Raw genomic sequence first — 20,302 nt, 5'->3', positions numbered from 1 at the left:
TCGAATTGACGTGTTCATTTCTCAGTATGGGGTGGTTAGCTGAGCAGACAGCAGAAGTCTGGCCAGGCTGGATCTCTGGATCTCCCAGCCCTCCTCCCTGTCTCCAGGACCTGGGCGTGATGTTCAGGGGTGGAGGTGTCTGCAGAGCTGCCAACTGGAAGGCAGGTGGCACGGGAACTCCCAGAACGCCACGGGGATCCCCGAGGCAGGGCGAGCCTGGCGACAGTGGGGAAGGAAGAACTCTCTAACACCTCCCCGCCCCTTTCCTCCCAGATCAGGCCAGGTCCTCTCCGGACATGGCCCTAGGTCCGGAGTTCCCTCCTGAGTCAGCAAGTACCAGCTGGACAGGTCCTGAGCCGGTGGGGAATAGAGAAAAGCCCTGCAACGTACCCAGATCCACAAACAAAAGAAATGGGTTCTGCCCACGGGCCCGAGGATTGAGTAGACGGAAAGTGGGGACGCTGTCCCCCGCCCCAAAGGCACTAACACTGGGCGACACATGCTGGGCCTCTCCTGCCTCAGCCGGCAAGAGGGGTGGGCGCCAGCGCGCTGGGTCTCAGGAGGCTCGGCGGCGCGCGCGCGCGCGCATGCTCAGTCCGGCAGCTCTCCGGGCGGGCGTTGGAGCCCGCGCTCCAAGGCCAGGGGGGAGGGGCGCTCACGCAACCGCCTCTGTCTGGAGCGGGCTCGCCTCTGCGGCAGCGGTCAGTGCCCGGGCTTTACTGAAGCCGAGTCTACCATATGGGGAGGCTCCACAGCGGTGGGGGTGGCGGGGGTGGCGGGGGTGGTGGCGGCTCCTCTGCAGCAGCCTCAGCAGCAGCGGTCGCCATGGCCAAGCCCACCGTGAAGCTCATCTAAGAGTTGTAAGGTATGGAACTGCCTCGATCTTTGGGACGCCCCGTATGGTAGCATCCCAGATCCAGCGTTCCTCCCCGCAGTGCACCCCAGCCCGTTGCCTCACACCCCGCCACCCCACGCATCCAGGCTCTAAGGCAGCCCCTGCATGGCAGTCCCTGGAGCATCCTCCGCTGGAGCTAGAGCTTGACGGGTGCGGGGGGGTGGGGGGGGCGGGAAACTGCATCAATTAATGGGGCGGTGGGGGAGGGACGTCCTCCATTGCTGAGGCTTCAGTAGGCGGTTCTATGATCACAGTGTAAACAAAGCCGCAGGGAAGCTCTAACTGAGCAGAACCCAGGGCAGCTCAGCAAGGCCTACTGCTTCTCTAGATTCCACCTCAGGAGGCAGGGCATATCTGAACAAAAGGCAGCAGATAGCTTCTGCAGACCTCAGTGTCCTTGCCTGACAGCTCTAAAGACAGCAGTGGTTCTTCCAGCATGGCGTTGGAGCTCCGATAACGGACAGACTGCCTCCCCAAGTGGGTCCCTGACCCCCGTGTAACTTGACTGAAAAACACCACCCAGTAGGGGTGGAGAGACACCTTATACAGGTGGGTGCCCCTGTGGAACAAAGCTTCCAGAAGAAGGATCAGGCAGAAATATTTGCTGTTCTGCAGCCTCCTCTAGTGATACCCAAGAAAATAGAGTCTGGAATGGACTTCCAGCAAACCTCCAAAGACCTGCAGCTGAGGGGGCCTGTCTGTTAGAAGGAAAACTAACAAACAGGAATAGCATCAACATCAGCAAAGGACAGCATCAACATCAGAATAGCAAAGGACATCCACACCAAAACCCGATCCATAGATCACCAACATCAAAGACCAAAGGTAGATAAAACCACAAAGATGGAGAGAAACCAGAGCAGAAAGGCTGAAACTTCCAGAAACCAGAACGTCTCTTCTCTTCCAAAGGAATACAAGTCCTCACCAGCAAGGGAACAAAACTGGAGAATGAGTTTGATGACTTGACAGAAGTAAGCTTCAGAAGGTCAGCAATAACAAACTACTCCCAGCTAAAGGAGCATGTTCTAACCCATTGCAAGGAAGCTAAAAACCTTGAAAAAAGGTTGGACGAATGGCTAACTAGAATAAAGAATGTAGAGAAGAGCTTAAATGACCTGATGGAGCTGAAAACCACAGTACAAGAACTTCATGAAGGATACACAAGCTTCAATAGCCGATTCAATCAAGTGGAAGAAAGGATATCAGTGATTGAAGATAAAATTAATGAAATAAAGTGAGAAGACAAGATTAGAGACAAAAAGAGAAAAAAGAAACATTCAAATTCAGGAAATACAGAGAACATCACAAAGATACTCCTTGAGAAGAGCAACCCCAAGACACATAATTGTCAGATTCAGCAAGGTTAAGGGCAGCCAGAGACAAAGGTTGGGTTATCAACAAAGAGAAGCCCATCAGACTAACAGCAGATCTCTCAGCAGAAACCATACAAACAAGAGAGTCGGGACCAATATTCAACATTCTGAAAGAAAAGATTTTTGAAACTACAATTTCATATCCAGGCAAACTAAGCTTCATAAGTGAAGGAGAAATAAAATCCTTTACAGAAAAGCAGATGCTGAGAGATTTTGTCACCACCAGGCCTGCCTTACAATAAGAGCTCCTAAAGGAAGCACTAAACATGGAAAGGAACAACCAGTACCAGCCACTGCAAAAACATACGAAATTGTAAAGACCATCGATGCTATGAAGAAACTGCATCAATTAATGGGCAAAATAACCAGCTAACATCATGACAGGATCAAATTCACATATAACAATATTAACCTTAAATGTAAATGGGATAAATGCCCCAATTAAAAGACACAGACTGGCAAATTGGGTAAAGAATCAAGACCCATATGGTGTGCTGTATTCAGGAGACCCATCTCACGTGCAAAGACACACATAGGCTCAAAATGAAGGTGTGTCCGGAATTGGTGGGTTCTTGGTCTCACTGACTTCAAGAAGAAGCCATGGACCCTTGCAGTGAGTGTTATAGTTCTTAAAGATGGCGTGTCCGGAGTTTGTTCCTTCTGATGTCAGACATGTTCAGAGTTTCTTCCTTCTGGTGGGTTTGTGGTCTCGCTGGCTTCAGGAGTGAAGCTGCGGACCTTCGCAGTGAGTGTTACAGCTCTTAAGGTGGCACGTCTGGAGTTGTTCGTTCCTCCCATCCGGAGTTGTTCATTCCTCCCAGTGGGTTCATGGTCTCACTGGCCTCAGGACTGAAGCTGCAGACCTTCACGGTGAGTGTTACAGCTCATAAAGGCAGTACGGACCCAAAGAGTGAGCAGCAGCAAGATTTATTGCAAAGAGCAAAAGAACAAAGCTTCCACAGTGTGGAAGGGGACCCGAGTGGGTTGCTGCTGCTTGAAGGGGTGGCCTGCCCCTCCACACCTGTGGGTATTTCTAGTCAGGTGGGACGAGAGACTGAGAAAGAGAAATAAGACACAGAGACAAAGTATAGAGAAACAACAGTGAGCCCAGGGGACCGGCACTCAGCATACCAAGGACCTCCACCGGCACCGGTCTCTGAGTTGCCTCAGTTTTTATTGATTATTATCATCATTATTTCAGTAAAAAGGAATGTAGTAGGAGGGCAGGGTGATAATAAGGAGAAGGTCAGCAACAAACATGTAAGCAATAGAATCTACATCATAATTAAGTTCAAGGGAAGGTACTATGACTGGACATGCACGTAAGCCAGATTTATGTTTCTTTCCACCCAAACATCTCAGTGGAGTAAAGAATAACAAGGCAGCATTGCTGCAAACATGTCTCACCTCCCACTATAGGGCGGTTTTTCTCTCATCTCAGAATTGAACAAACATACAATCGGGATTTATACCGAGACATTTAGTTCCCAGGGGCAGGCAGGAGACAGTGGCCTTCCTCTATCTCAACTGCAAGAGGCTTTCCTCTTTTACTAATCCTTTATGGGTGTTGTGCTGGGGGACGGTCAAGTCTTTCTCATCCCATGAGGCCATATTTCAGACTATCACATGGGGAGAAACCTTGGACAACACCCCGCTTTCAAGGGCAGAGGTCCCTGCGACTTTCCGCAGTGCATTGTGCCCCTGGTTTATTGAGACTAGAGAATGGTGATGACTTTTACCAAGTATACTGCTTGTAAACATTTTGTCAACGAGGCACGTCGTGCACAGCCCTAGATCCCTTAAACCTTGATTTCATACAACACATGTTTCTGTGAGCTCCAGGTTGGGTCAAAGTGGTTGGGTCAAAGTGGCTGGGGCAAAGCTACAAATTAACATCTCAGCAAAGCAATTATTTAAAGTACAGGTATTTTTCAAAATGGAGTCTCTTATGTCTTCCCTTTCTACATAGACACAGTAACAGTCTCATCTCTTTCATTTCCCTACAATGAAATGAAATGCTGGCTTGGGCAGCCTGCTTTTATTCCCTTATCTGGCCCCACCCACATGCTGCTGATAGGTCCATTTTCCAGAGAGCTGATTGGTCCATTTTGACAGGGTGCCGATTGGTGTGTTTACAATCCCTGAGCTAGACATAAAAATTCTCCAAGTCCCCACTAGATTAGCTAGATACAGAGTGCCACTTGGTACATCCACAAACCTTGAGCTAGATACAGATTGCTGATTGGTGCATTTACAAACCTTCAGCTAGATACAGAGTGCTGATTGGTGTAATCACAATCCCTTAGCTAGACATAAACGTTCTCCAAGTCCCCAGCAGATCAGCTAGACACAGAGCGCTGATTGGTGCATTTACAAACCTTGAGTTAGACACAGACTGCTGATTGGTGTATTCACAATCCCTTAGCTAGACATAAAGGTTCTCCAAGTCCCCACTAGACTCAGGAGCCCAGCTGGTTTCACCCAGTGGATCCTGCACCAGGGCTGCAGGTGGAGCTGCCTGCCAGTCCCGCACCATGCGCCCACACTCCTCAGCCCCTGGGTGGTCGATGAGACCAGGCACTGTGGAGCAGGGGGCAGCACTCGTCAGGGGGGCTCGGGCCACACAGAAGCCCATGGCAGGGGGGAGGCTCAGGCATGGCAGGCTGCAGGTCCCAAGCCCTGCCCCACAGGGAGGCAGCTGAGGCCCAGCAAGAAATCAAGTGCAGCACTGGTGGACCGGCACTGCTGGGGGACCCAGCACACCCTCCGCACCTGCTGGCCTGGGTGCTAAGCTGCTCACTGCCTGGGGCAGGCAGGGCCGGCCGGCCACTCCAAGTACAGGGCCCACGGAGCCCACGCCCACCCAGAACTCGCGCTGGCCCACAAGTGCTGCGCACAGCCCTGGTTCCCACCCACGCCTCTCCCTCCACACCTCCCTGCAAGCTGAGGGAGCCAGCTCTGGCCTCGGCCAGTCCAGAAAGGGGCTCCCACAGTGCAGCAGCAGGCTGAAGTGCTCCTCAAGCACGGTCAGAGTGGGCGCAGAGGCCAAGGAGGCGTCAAGAGCGAGGGAGGGCTGCCATCATGCTGTCACCTCTCAAAGGGATGGAGGAAGATCTACCAAACAAATGGAAAGCAAAAAAAAGCATGGGTTGCAATCCTGGTCTCTGATAAAACAGACTTTAAACCAACAAAGATGAAAGGAGACAAAGAAGGCCATCACATAATGGTAAAGGGATCAATTCAACAAGAAGAGCTAACCTAAATATATATGCACCCAATACAGGAGCACCCAGATTCACAGAGCAAGTTCTTAGAGACCTACAAAGAGGCTTAAACTCCCATACAATAGTAATGGGAGACAGTAACACCCCACTGTTAATATTAGACAGAAAACATGACAGAAAATTAATAAGGATGTCCAGGACTTGAACTCAGCTCTAGACCAAGTAGGCCTAATACACATCTACAGAACTCTCCACCCCAAGTCAACACAATATACATTCTTCTCAGTGCCACATCACACTTATTCTAAAATTGACCACATAATTGGAAGTAAAACACTCCTCACCAAATGTCAAAGAACAGCAATCACAACAAACTGTCTCTCAGACAACAGTGCAATCAAATTAGAACTCAGGACTAAGAAACTCACTCAAAACTGCACAACTACATGGAAACTGAACAACCTGCTCCTGAATGACTACTGGATAAATAACAAAATGAAGGCAGAAATAAACATGGTCTTTGAAACCAATGAGAACAAAGACACAATGTACCAGAATCTCTGGGACACATTTAAAACAGTGTGTAGAGGGAAATTTATAGCACTGAATACCCACAAGAGAAAGCAGGAAAGATCTAAAATCAACACCCTAACCTCAAAATTAAAAGAACTAGAGAAGCAAGAGCAAACAAATTCAAAAGCTAGCAGAAGACAACAGATAACTATGATCAGAGCAGAACTGAAGGAGATAAAGACGTAAAAGAAAACCTTCAAAGAATCGATGAATCCAGGAGCTGCATTTTTAAAAAGATCAACAAAATAGACCACTAGCAAGACTAATAAGGAAGAAAAGAGAGAAGAATCAAATAGATACAATAAAAAATGATAAAGGGGATATCACCACTCATCACACAGAAATACACACTACCATCAGAGAATACTATAAACACCTCTATGGAAATAATCTAGAAAACCTAGAAGGATTGGATAAATTCTTGGACACGTACACCTTCCCAAGACTAAATCAGGATGAAGTTGAATCGCTGAATAGACCAATAACAGCTTCTGAAATTGAGGCAATAATTAATAGCTTACCAAACAAAAAAAGTCCAGGACCAGATGGATTCACAGCCAAATTCTACCAGAGGTACAAAGAGGAGCTGGTACCATTCCTTATGAAACTATACCAATCAATAGAAAAAAAAAATCCTCCCTAACTCATTTTATAATGCCAGAATCATCTGGATATCAAAGCCTGGCAGAGACACAACGAAAGAAAATTTTAGGCCAATATCCCTGATGAACATCAATGTGAAAATCCTCAATAAAATACTGGCAAACCAAATCCAGCAGCACATCAAAATCTTATCCACCACGATCAAGTTGGCTTCATCCCTGGGATGCAAGGCTGGTTCAATATAAGCAAATCAATAAACGTAATCCATTACGTAAACAGAACCAAAGACAAAAACCACATGATTATCTCCATAGATGCAGAAAGGCCTTCAAACAAAATTAAACACTCCTTCATGCTAAAAACTCTCCATAAACTTGGTATTCATGGAATGTAACTCAAAGTAATAAGACCTAATTATGACAAACCCACAGCCAATATACTGAATGGACAAAAACTGGAAGCATTCTCTTCAAAAACCGGTACAAGACAAGGATGCCCTCTCTCACCACTCCTATTCAACATAGTATTGGAAGTTCTGGCCAGGGCAATCAGGCAAGAGGAAGAAATAAAGGGTATCCAATTAGGAAAAGAGGAAGTCAAATTGTCTTTGTTTGTGGATGATTTCACTGTATAAGAAACCCCATCATCTCAGCCCAAATTCTCCTTAAGCTGATAAGCAACTTCAGGAAAGTCTCAGGATACAAAATCAATGTGCAAAAGTCACAAGCATTCCTGTATGCCAATAATAGACAGCCAAATCATGAGTGAACTCCCATTCACAATTGCTACAAAGAGAATAAAATACCTAGAAATCCAACTTACAAGAGATGTGAAGGACCTCTTCAAGGAGAACTACAAACCACTACTCAAGGAAATAAGTGAGGACACAAACAAATGGAAGAATATTCCATGCTCATGGATAGGAAGACTCAATATCATGAAAATGGCCATACTGCCCAAAGTAAATTATAGACTCAATGCTATCCCCATCAAGCTACCACTGACTTTCCTCACAGAATTGGAAAAAACTACTTTAAATTTCATATGGAACCAAAAAAGAGCCCGTATAGCCAAGAAAATCATAAGCAAAAAGAATAAAGCTGGAGGCATCACACTACCTGACTTCAAACTGTACTGCAAGTCTACAGTAACCAAAACAGCATGGTACTGGTACCAAAACAGATATCTAGACCAATGGAACAGAACAGAGGCCTCAGAAATAACACCACACATCTTCAACCATCTGATCTTTGACAAACCTGACAGAAACAAGCAATGGGGAAAGGATTCCCTATTTAATAAATGGTGCTGGGAAAACTAGCTAGCCATATGTGGAAAGCTGAAACTGGATGCCTTCCTTACACCTTATACCAAAATTAACTCAAGATGGATTAAAGACTTAAATGTAAGACCTAAAACCATAAAAACCGTAGAAGAAAACCTAGACAATACCATTCACGACATAGGCATGGGCAAAGACTTCATGATAAAAACACCAAAAGCAACGGCAACAAAAGCCAAAATAGACAAATGGGATCTACCTAAACTAAAGAGCTTCTGCACAGCACAAGAAACTATCATCAGAGTGAAAATACAGCCTACAGAATAGGAGAAAATTCTTGCAATCTATCTATCTGACAAAGGGCTAATATCCAGAATCTACAAAGAACTTAAATTTACAAGAACAAAAAAACAAATAACCCCATCAAAAAGTGGGTAAAAAGTATGAACAGAAACTTCTCAAGACATGTATGCAGCCAACAGACATATGAATAAATGCTTATCATCACTGGTCATCAGAGAAATGCAAAGCAAAACCACAATGAGATACCATCTCATGACACTTAAAATGGCAACATTAAAAAGTCAGGAAACAACAGATGCTGGAGAGGATGTGGAGAAATAGGAAGGCTTTTAGACTGTTGGTGGGAGTGTAAATTAGTTCAACCATTGTGGAAGACAGTGTGGCCATTCCTCATGGATCTAGAACCAGAAATACCAATTGATCCAGCAACCCCATTACTGGATGTATACCCAAAGGATTATAAATCATTCTACTATAAAGACACATACACACATATGTTTATTGCAGCACTGTTCACAATAGCAAAAACTTGGAACCAACCCAAATGCCCATCAATGATAGACTGGATAAAGAAAATGTGGCACATGTATACCATGGAATACTATGCAGCCATAAAAAACAATGAGTTCATGTCCTTTGCAGGGACATGGATGAAGCTGGAAATCATCTTTCTCAACAAAATATCATAAGGACAGAAAACCAAACACCACATGTTCTCACTCATAAGTGGGAGTGGAACAAGGAGAACACATGGAAACAGAGAGGAGATCATCACACACCAGGGTCTGTTGGGGGCTGGGGGCTGGGGGAGGGATGGCATTAGGAGAAATACCTAATGTAAATGACGAATTGATGGGTCCAGCAAACCAACATGATACACGGATACCTATGTAACAAACCTGCAAGTTGTGCACATGTGCCCTAGAACTTAAAGTATAATAATAAAAAAATGAAATTCTAGATAGAGCAATATCTCACAAAATTAATAATCCATTCCATTTAAATAGACAGACTATATCAGTCAGCCTCTGGCACCTACAGATCATTCACTGTTTTGTTTTCTGGGTTCTTTTTTAAGTAAATAATTTGCCAACATTTAAAATTTAAATATTTCCTATTACCATCCGGATTTCTAGCTTCTGTTTAAAAATCCCAAGGGCTGGCAGTGCTGAGCCAGCATTCTCAATGACAAACATGAATGGAACTGGGTGTGCCTCAGATCTGCAAGGTGGCCACTGCCAACCTAAGGTGTGTTGCCATTTATCACTGAGCTTAAGCCACCACCAAAGTTTAAGCCATTCTATATACTATGCATAAGGGGGTAGAGCAGCAGGTAAATTCACTTTAGGAGGAAAAATTCATCAAAATCTGTGTAAATCAATAAAATTTAAAAGCTGTGGGAACCCCCAAAATCATTTTAAGCCTTGAGACATGACTGTGATCTGAGTCATATATGGTTATAACTTCTGTTCTCAAATTATAGGTTAACTAGCTTTCTTATTTTTCTTCTTCTGTACAATGACTAGAGAGAATTAAATGACATCATGGAAAAAAACCTCTGGCCTTCTTAATTAATGACCCTTGTTATAGATTAATTTCCCATTGTTGTCCCGCTTTGCTTAGACCAGATGACAAAAACCCACAATTATTACAGCCTCTAAAAAACCAGTTAAATGTATCCTTCCCAAAAAGAAACACTGCCTATAACCGATCAAATGGCTGTAACTATGTGCCAACCTTGTACGAATAATGTTATAATTTTGCTAAACCCTCCTCTCTCTCTGGATATATAATTGAAATCTTAACTTCTCTACTTCAGAATGCTGACTGCATTCCTTTGGAGTTGATGTTTCCAGATGGTCCATCCTCACACTTTGCACTTCAATAAACACTCCTTAAATTCAATTCTCACCCTTTTATTATTTTAGGTTGACAAATCTTTTTTAAGGTAATTTGACCGTCATAGCCATCAATTTAAAATTTTGACCCAGTGTACAAATGCATTTGTACCAAACACACAAAAATACATATTCATCCAAGGTTGTTCACCATAGCATTGTTTGAAATAGCAAAACACTGGAAGCTACTTAAATATCCATCAGTAGGAGACTAGCTAAATAAATTATGGAATAGCCACACAATAGAATACTGTACATCTATTTTATAAAAGAAGAGAGAGAATAAAGTAGGTCTATTATGTACCACTCATTTGCCAAGAATGTATTTTAAAAAATAAAAAGAGTGGGCTGGGCACGGTGGCTCACGCCTGTAATCCCAGCACTTTGGGAGGCCGAGGCGGGTGGATCACAAGGTCAGGAGATCGAGACCATCCTGGCTATCATGGTGAAACCCCATCTCTACTAAAAATACAAAAAAATAGCCGGGCATGGTGGCAGGTGCCTGTAATCCCAGCTATTCGGGAGGCTGAGGCAGGAGAATGGCATGAACCTGGGAGGCGGAGTTTGCAGCGAGCTGAGATTGCACCACTGCACTCCAGCCTGGGTGACAGAGCGAGACTCTGTCTCAAAAAATAAATAGATAAATAAATAATAAAAAGAGTGGCTGACAAGATGACCAAATACGAACAGCTCCAGTCTGCAGCTCCCAGCGAGATCAACAGAGAAGGTGGGTGATCTCTGCATTTCCAACTGAGGTACTTGGCTCATCTCATTGGGACTGGTGAGACAGTGGGTGCAGCCCATGAAGAGCCAGCTGAATCAGGATGGGCCATCACCTCACTCAGGAAGCACAAGGGGTCAGAGAACCCCCTCCCCTAGCCAAGGGAAGCCGTGAGGGACTGTGCCATGAGGAACAGTTATGAAGCCAAGCTAAGCTTCATAAGTGAAGGAGAAATAAAATCCTTTACAGACAAGCAAATGCTGAGAGATTTTGTCACCACCAGTCCTGCCTTACAAGAGCTCCTAAAGGAAGCACTCAAAATGGAAAGGAACAACCAGTACCAGCCACTGCAAAAGCATACCAAATTGTCAAGACCATCGACACTATGAAGAAACTGCATCAACTAATGGGCAAAATAACCAGCTGGCATCATAATGACAGGATCAGATTCACACATAACAATATTAACCTTAAATGTAAATGGGCTAAGTGCCCCAATTAAAAGACACAGACTGGCAAATTGGATAAAGAGTCAAGACCCATCAGTGTGCTGTATTCAGGAGACCCATCTCATGTGCAAAGACACACATAGGCTCAAAATAAAGGGATGGAGGAATATTTACCAAGCAAATGGAAAGCAAAAAAAAGCAGGGGTTGCAATCCTGGTCTCTGATAAAACAGACTTTAAACCAACAAAGATCAAAAGAGACAAAGAGGGCCATTACATAATGGTAAAGGGATCAGTTCAACAAGAAGAGCTAACTATCCTAAATATACATGCACCCAATACAGGAGCACCCAGATTCATAAAGCAAGTTCTTAGAGACCTACAAAGAGACTTAGACTCCCACACAATAGTAATAGAAGACGTTAACACCCCACTGTCAATATTAGACAGATCAATGAGACAGAAAATTAACAAGGATATCCAGGACTTGAACTCAGCTCTAGACCAAGTAGACCTAATAGACACCTACAGAACTCTCCACCCCAAGTCAACAGAATATACATTCTTCTCAGCACCACATCGCACTTATTCTAAAATTGATCACGTAAGTGGAAGTAAAACCCTCCTCAGCAAATGCAAAAGAATGGAGATCATAACAAACAGTCTCTCAGGCTGCAGTGCAATCAGATTAGAACTCAGATTAAGAAACTCACTCAAAACCACACACCTACATGGAAACTGAACAACCTGCTCCTGAATGACTATTGGGTACATAATGAAATTAAAGCTGAAATAAATAGCTTCTTTGAAACCAGTGAGAACAAAGACAGAATGTACCAGAATCCCTGGGACACAGCCAAAGCAGTGTTGAGAGTGAAATTTATAGCATTAAATGGCCACAGGAGAAAGCAGGAAAGATCTAAAATTGACACTCTAATATCACAATTAAAAGAACTAGAGAAGCAAGAGCAAACAAATTCAAAAGCCAGCAGAAGACAAGAAATAACTAAGATCAGAGAAGAACTGAAGGAAACAGAGACAGGAAAGGCCCTTCAAAAAAATCAGTGAATCCAGGAGCTGGTTTTTTGATAAGATCAACCAAATAGATAGACTGCTAGCTAGACTAATAAAGAAGAAAAGAAAGAAGAATCAAATAGATGCAATAAAAAGTGATGGGGGGGATATCACCACCAATCCCACAGAAATACAAGCTACCATCAGAGAATACTATAAACAACTCTATGCAAATAAACTAGAAAATCTGGAAGAAATAGACAAATTCCTGGACAAATACACCCTCCCAAGACTAAATCAGGTAGAAGTCAAATTCCTAAATAGACCAATAACAAATTCTGAAATTGGAGCAGTAATTCATGGCCTATCAAACAAAAAAAGCTCAGGACCAGACGGATTCACAGCCAAATTCTACCAGAGGTACAAACAGGAGCTGGTACCATTCCTACTGAAATTATTTCAAACAACAGAAAAACAGGAACTCCTCCCTAACTCATTTTATGAGGCCAGCATCATCCTGATACCAAAACCTGGCAGAGACACAATAAAAGAAAGAAAATTTCAGGCCAATATCCCTGATGAACATCATTGAGAAAATCCTCAATAAAATACTGGCAAACTGAATCCAGCAACACATCAAAAAGCTTATCCACCACGATCAAGTTAGCTTTATTCCTGGGATACAAGGCTGGTTCAACATAAGCAAATCAATAAACATAGTCCATCACATAAACAGAACCAATGACAAAAACCACATGATTATCTCAATAGATGCAGAAAAGGCCTTTGACAAAATTCAACAGCCTTTCATGCTAAAAACTCTCAATAAACTAGGTATTGATGGAACATATCTCAAAATCATAATAGTTATTTATGACAAACCCACAGCCAAAATCATACTGAATGGGCAAAAGCTGGATGCATTCCCTTTGAAAATCAGCACAAGACAAGGATGCACTCTCTCACCACTCCTATTCAACATAGTATTGGAAGTTTTCTAGCCAGGGCACTCAGGCAAGAGGAAGAAATAAAGGGTATTCAATTAGGGAAAGAGGAAGTCAAATTGTCTCTGTTTGCAGATGACATGATTGTATATTTAGAAAACCCCATCATCTCAGCCCAAAATCTCCTTAAACTGATAAGCAAATTCAGGAAAGTCTCAGGATACAAAATCAATGTGCAAAAATCACAAGCATTCCTGTATGCCAATAATAGACAGCCAAATCATGAGTGAACTTCCATTCACAATTGCTACAAAGAGAATAAAATACCTAGGAATCCAATTTACAAGGGAAGTGAAAGACCTCTTTAAGGAGAACTACAAACCACTGCTCAAGGAAATAAGTGAGGACATACACAAATGGAAAAACAGTCCATGCTCATGGATAGGAAGAATCAATATCGTCAAAATGGCCATACTGCCCAAGGTAATTTATAGATTCAATGCTATCCCCATCAAGCTACCAAAGACTTTCTTCACAAAATTGGAAAACAACTACTTTAAATTTCATATGGAACCAAAAAAAGAGCCCATATAGCTGAAGGGGACCAGCCCCTCCACACCTGTGGGTATTTCTCGTCAGGTGGGATGAGAGACTGAGAAAAGAAATAAGACACAGAGACAAAGTATAGAGAAAGAAAAGTGGGCCCAGGAGACTGGCCCTCAGCATATGGAGGACCCGTACTGGCACCAGTCTCTGAGTTCCCTCAGCATTTATTAATTACTATTTTTTACTATCTCAGCAAGAGGAATGCGGCAGAAGAGCAGGGTGATAGTGGGGAGAAGGTCAGCAAGAAAACATGTGGCAAAGGAATCTGTGTCACAAATAAGTTCAAGGGAAGGTACTATGCCTGGATGTGCATGTAGGCCAGATTTATGCTTCTCTCAACACAAACATCTCAGTGGAGTAAAGAATAACAAAGCTGCATTGCTGCCAACATGTCTCGCCTCCCGCCACAGGGTGGTTGTTCTCATAACTCATAATTGAACAAATGTACAATCGTGTATTATACCAAGACACTCAGTTCCCAGGGGCAGGTAGGAGACAGTGGCCTTCCTGTATCTCAACTGCAAGAGGCCTTCCTCTTTTATTAATCCTCCTCAGCACAGACCCTTCATGGGTGTCGGGCTGGGGGATGCTCAGGTCTTTCCCATCCCACGAGGCCATATTTCAGACTATCACATGGGGAGAAACCTTGGACAATACCTGGCGTTCCAGGGCAGAGGTCCCTGTGGCTTTCCACAGTGCATTGTGCCCCTGATTTATTGAGACTGGAGAATGGCAATGACTTTTACCAAGCATACTGCCTGTAAACATTTTGTTAACAAGGCACATCCTGCACAGCCCTAGATCCCTTAAACCTTGATTCCACACAACACACGTTTCTGTGAGCTCAAGGTTGGGGCTAAAGTTACTGATTAACAGCATCTCAGGGCAAAGCAATTGTTCAGGGTACAGGTCAAAATGGAGTTTCTTATGTCTTCCTTTTCTACATACACACAGTAACAGTCTGATCTCTCTTTCTTTTCCCTACATACAGCCAAGACAATCCTAAGCAAAAAGAACAAAGCTGGAGTCATCACGCTACCTGACTTCAGACTATACTGCAAGGCTACAGTAACCAAAACACCATGGTACTAGTACCAAAACAGATGTATAGACCAATGGAACAGAACAGAGGCCTCAGAAATAACACCACACACCTACAACCATCTAATTTTTGACAAACCTGACAAAAACAAGCAATGGGGAAAGGATTCACTATTTAATAAATGATGTTGGGAAAACTGGCTAGCCATAGGCAGAAAACTGAAACTGGACCCCTTACTTACACCTTATACAAAAATTAACTCAATTTTGTTAAGGTGGATTAAATTAATTTGGATTTAATTAAGATGGATTAAAGACTTAATTATAAGACCTAAAACCATAAAAACCCTAGAAGAAAACCTAGGCCATACCACTCAGGACACAGGTATGGGCAAAGACTTCATCACTAAAACTCCAAAAGCAATGGCAACAAAGTCCAAATAGACAAATTGGACCTGATTAAACTAAAGGGCTTCAGCACAGCAAAAGAAACTATCATCAAAGTGAACAGGCAACCTACAGAATGGAAGAAAATTCTTGCAATCTATCCATCTGACAAAGGGCTAATATCCAAAATCTACAAAGAGCTTAAACAAATTTACAAGAAAAAAAACAAACAACCCCATCAAAAAGTGGGCTAAGGATGTGAACAGACACTTCTCAAAAGAAAACATTTATGCAGCCAACAAACATGAAAAAAAGCTCATCATCACTGCTCATTAGAGAAATGCAAATCAAAACCACAATGAGATACCATCTCACACCAGTTAGAATGGCCATCATTAAAATGTCAGGAAACAACAGCTGCTGGAGAGGATATGTAGAAAGAGGAACACTTTTACACTGTTGGTGGGAGTGTAAATTAGTTCAACCATTGTGGAAGACAGTGTGGCCATTCCTCAAAGACCTATAACCAGAAACACCATTTGACCCAGCAATCCCATTTCTGGGTATATACCCAAAGTATTATAAATCATTCTACTATAAAGAGACATGCACACATATGTTTATTGCAGCACTGTTCACAGTAGCAAAGACTTGGAACCAACCCAAATGCCCATCAATGATAGACTGGATAAAGAAAATGTGGCACATATACACCATGGAATACTATGCGGCCATAAAAAAAGATGAGTTCACGTCCTTTGCAGGGACATGGATGAAGCTGGAAACCATCATTCTCAGCAAACTAACACAAAAACAGAAAACCAAACACCGCATGTTCCCACTCATAAGTGGGAGTGGAACAATGAGAACACATGGACACAGGGAGGGGAACATCATACACCAGGGCCTGTTGGGGGTATGGGGGGCTGGGGAAGGGATAGCATTAGGAGAAATGCTTAATATAGATGATGGGTTGGTGGGTGCGGTAAATCACCATGGCACGATTATACCTATATAACAAACCTGCAAGTTCTGCACATGTATCTCAGAACTTAAAGTATAATAATTTTAAAAAAAGGAAAAATGTAAAAAAAGAAATTAAAAAGTGGGGGTTGGAACATAGAAGAAAGAAAAGAAATGCAATTTGAAGGACAGTATGTGCAGTGTAATCTCATTTGTGGAAACAATTGAAACAATTTTAAAAAAAAAATGCATGTAAATGTATAGGAAACTTCTGGAAAGATACACAAAGCCAAGAGTTATATGGGAAGAGGGTAAAAGAACCATAGGGAAGAGTTATCTTTTACTTTTCACATAACTTTCTATCCCTTTTTAAAATAATAAGCATGTTTTATTTTTATAATTTAATGAACAGATGTGTTGATTTGAAAAACACACTGATCCTGAAAGTTAAAATTCCAATTCAGAGAAAGTTGATTTCTATGAAAACTATCAATCCCCCAACAATGCCATCAAAATGAAGTGTAGCTATACAACACAGACAGTGGTTGAGGTTGTCATCACTCAATTGAATTTCACATATAGAATTTAAAACACCCAACCGGGCTCAGTGGCTCACGCCTGTAATCCCAGCACTTTTGGAGGCCGAGACAGGAAGATCACTAGGTCAAGAGATGGAGACCATCCTGGCCAACATGGTGAAACCCCATTTCTACTAAAAATCAAAAAAATAGCTGGGTGAGGTGGTGTGCTAGCTCACCAGCTACTGTAGTCCCAGCTACTCGGGAGGCTGAGGCAGGAGAATCGCTTGAACCCGGGAGGCAGAGGTTGCAGTGAGCTGAGATTGTGCCACTGCACTCCAGCCTGGTGACAGGGCAAGACGCCGTCTCAAAAAAAAAAAAAAAGAATTTAAAATGTCTCAGTCCTTGGTGGACTGAACAAAAGAAGATTAACACGGGAATAAAGACAAAAGAGTATACATGGAAGAAGGGGTCAGGGGGCTCATTGCTTCTAGTGAACAAGGGCCCTGAGCTTCTATACCTCTTCATATTTACTGAGTAAAGGAGATAGGGAGAAAGGGGTGGTTGTCAGTAAGCTGCTTGACTTAGTGCAGGCTTGCATGACTGCATTCTTTGAAAAGTAGTCTCCAGATGTTCCAGTAGATAACCTCAAGAAGCACAGCACCAGGGAGTAATTGCCCTCAGCAAACCTCCTGGTGGCAGGTGCAGAAGCGAGTTGCCCACATTCTGCACTCATGATAAACAGTTTGCTGTTTGATCATATAGCCTTCAGTGGAATGCTGAGTTGGTCTCGACCCTCAGGCCTTTGGCTCCCTACATTAAAACACCCATTTCACCAGATTAAAAATATTCAATAAAATTTCTAAAAAGCACTTAACACTTGCCAGCACTTAGTAAGGAAGTGCTCAATAAATACTGTTAACACTCTTACTATTATTTCTCTGCTTGGGAGTTGTCCTAACCCCACACCAGCCCTCCCACATTGCCTAATCCTGACTGGTGTCAGTGATGCATGACTCAACAGTGAATCTAGGACAGCTATTGCAAAATGCAAGACTTAAATTCCACCCCAGGTGAATTCTCTTCTGGACCACAGGTAGCTCTTGAAAAGGATGGGAGTAGAGCCCTCAATCATGGAGGCATTTGTCCTTCAAGATAGGCAGATGTTACCACCTCCATACAAGAACAATCCCATTGCCTATTACAGTTCCCATTTCAAAGAGATACTCCCACATATGCATGCATTTCCCCAAAAGATTTCCTGTTCTCCTTTTTTTTTTTTGAGATGGAGTCGCTCATTCTGTTGCCCAGGCTGGAGAGCAGTGGCATGATCTTGGCTCACTGCAACCTCTGCCTCCCAGGTTCAAGTAATTCTCCTGCCTCAGCCTCCTGAGTAGCTGGGATTACAGGCACGTGCCACCAGCCCCAGCTAGTTATTGTATTTTTAGTAGAGACAGGGTTTCACCATGTTGGTCAGGCTGGTGTCCAACTCCTGACCGTGCCCAGCTAATTTTTGTATTTTTAGTAAAGACAGGATTTCACCATGTTGGCCAGGCTGGTCTCGAACTCCAGACTACACCGGGCTACTTTTTGTATTTTCAATAGAGACGAGGTTTCATCATCTTGGCCAGCTGGTCTCGGACTCCTGATCTCAAGTGATCTGCCCACCTCAGCCTCCTAAAGTGAGATTACAGGCATGAGCCACTATGACCGGCCCAAGATTTTCTGTTCTTATCTCCAATAAGCCAGCTTGATGAGGAGTAGTGCTAGAGATTCCCATACTTCTTGACTTCCTTCTATCCTTTTCTGCTCACAGGCCCCCTCCCTAATGTCCCCTGTGCTCTCCACAAAAGAAATAGTGCTAGAGGCCAAATAGCAACCCTGCGCACACAAGGAAGGGCCATGTAATGTTCACCAAGCTCCCAAGCCACAATTCTCTTTTCACAGAATCCTTTGCTCTTTGAAGTGTAGTCTTCCTCACCTTCCTGCAACCCTCAGCCCCTCAGTGGGCGTGTCTACCTCTGAAGAGAAGGGGAAGAGACATCAAACGCCCCCTGCAGGCCTGTCCCTTTGAACCAAGCCTTGAGAACCCCCGCAGCAGTCCTCCTGTGTACCCTCACCCCAGCCCCACACACAGATGGAGAGCCCTGGGAAGGGTTCCCACAGTGCATTAGCTCCAAACAGTGCAAGAGGACAAGGAGTGTGGCACTTCCAGCCTGTCAATAATTCATGAGGCTCAGACTAAGGAGCATCAGTCAGAGTCAGCTTTCCCTGGACATGGGGAAAATGATATTTAAGCTCTCCTGTCTCATCGGGATGTGCCGAGTAGCAAAGCAGAGGACTGCAGCTGTAACTTCTTGGCTGAGGAAAACACTATCAATCCAGTGCAGGCCGTCCTATTACTTGCTCTCCATGCATCCCGTTTTGAATGTCGAAATCCTTTTTTTTTTTTTTTTTTTTTGAGACAGAGTCTCCGTCTGTCGCTCAGGCTGGAGTGCAGTGGTGTGATCTCAGCTCACTGCAAGCTCCGCATCCCGGGTTCATGCTATTCTCCTGCCTCAGCCTCCTCTGTAGCTGGGACTATAGGCACGTGCCACCACACCCGGCAAATTTTTTGTATTTTTAGTAGAGATGGGTTTCATCGTGTTAGCCAGGATGGACTTGATCTCCTGACCTCGTGATCCACCCACCTCGGCCTCCCAAAGTGCTGGGATTACAGGCGTGAGCCACCACACCCTGCTGAATGTCGAAATTCTTTTTCAGCTGCTCAGCTGACCTGCACGTATACTAAATGAATCTTGAGCAAACATGAATTCTGTTAAAAAGTCATGCCTAGAACTGGATTTCACAAACCAGAATTCTTCCCCCTCTAATTGTAGGGACAGGCATAAGGCTGCCAAACTGGTGATTTCACCAACAACACATCTCTAAACCTACCCATCTGCTTTCATCATCTTTTCTGAAAGAAAACACTAACACACACACACACAAAAAGAAGCAAACCTATACTCCACAATAAAGGACTGTTAAATAAGCTTAACTTTATGAAACTCACTGTAATTGTTTCCTTTTCTCATTTTGCTTTGAACTAATGAAAACTTTGCCATGGACCAGCACTGCTTCTCAGTCTAGCTTAGGAGGCCAGTGGGTTAAACTAATTCAGATGCTTACATTTGGGTCTGTTGGGGCCTTTCTACAGTGTACCATAAGCCATCCAGATTTATTCATTCTCCCAGAAACCCAGGAGACAGATCATTTCAGCCCACTTGGCAGAAGTGGAGACTGAAGTGTTGGACACAGAATTTATGGCTGGCAAGGACTTTATTCATCATCTACTCCATACCCTCAGTAATTTACAGATGAAGAGTCTGGCCCAGGGCACCAATAATAATCACTACATGGTGGCAGTAACTACTATGTGCTTAGTAGCTTACAGTTCATAAGGAGATTTTGCATTCAACAAATATTTATTGCACTAGGATGGAGGCTGAGACCTGGGGACAGAGGGA

General features: G+C 43.6%; 1 long non-coding RNA gene across 1 annotated transcript; it reads left to right on the top strand.

Moving 5' to 3' along the window:
* The first annotated feature begins 649 nt into the window (after positions 1–649).
* LOC134731414 (uncharacterized) lies at positions 650–19,843 on the top strand. Its single transcript, XR_010113641.1, has 2 exons — positions 650–865; positions 14,876–19,843. It is a non-coding gene; the product is annotated as an uncharacterized lncRNA (long non-coding RNA).
* The last annotated feature ends 459 nt before the right edge of the window (positions 19,844–20,302 follow it).

This window comes from Symphalangus syndactylus, chromosome 9 (genome assembly GCF_028878055.3).
Source record: "Symphalangus syndactylus isolate Jambi chromosome 9, NHGRI_mSymSyn1-v2.1_pri, whole genome shotgun sequence".
NCBI lineage: Eukaryota > Metazoa > Chordata > Mammalia > Primates > Hylobatidae > Symphalangus > Symphalangus syndactylus.
The sequence above is the reverse complement of the archived record's forward strand: the minus strand, read 5'-3'. Positions and strand labels throughout refer to the sequence as shown.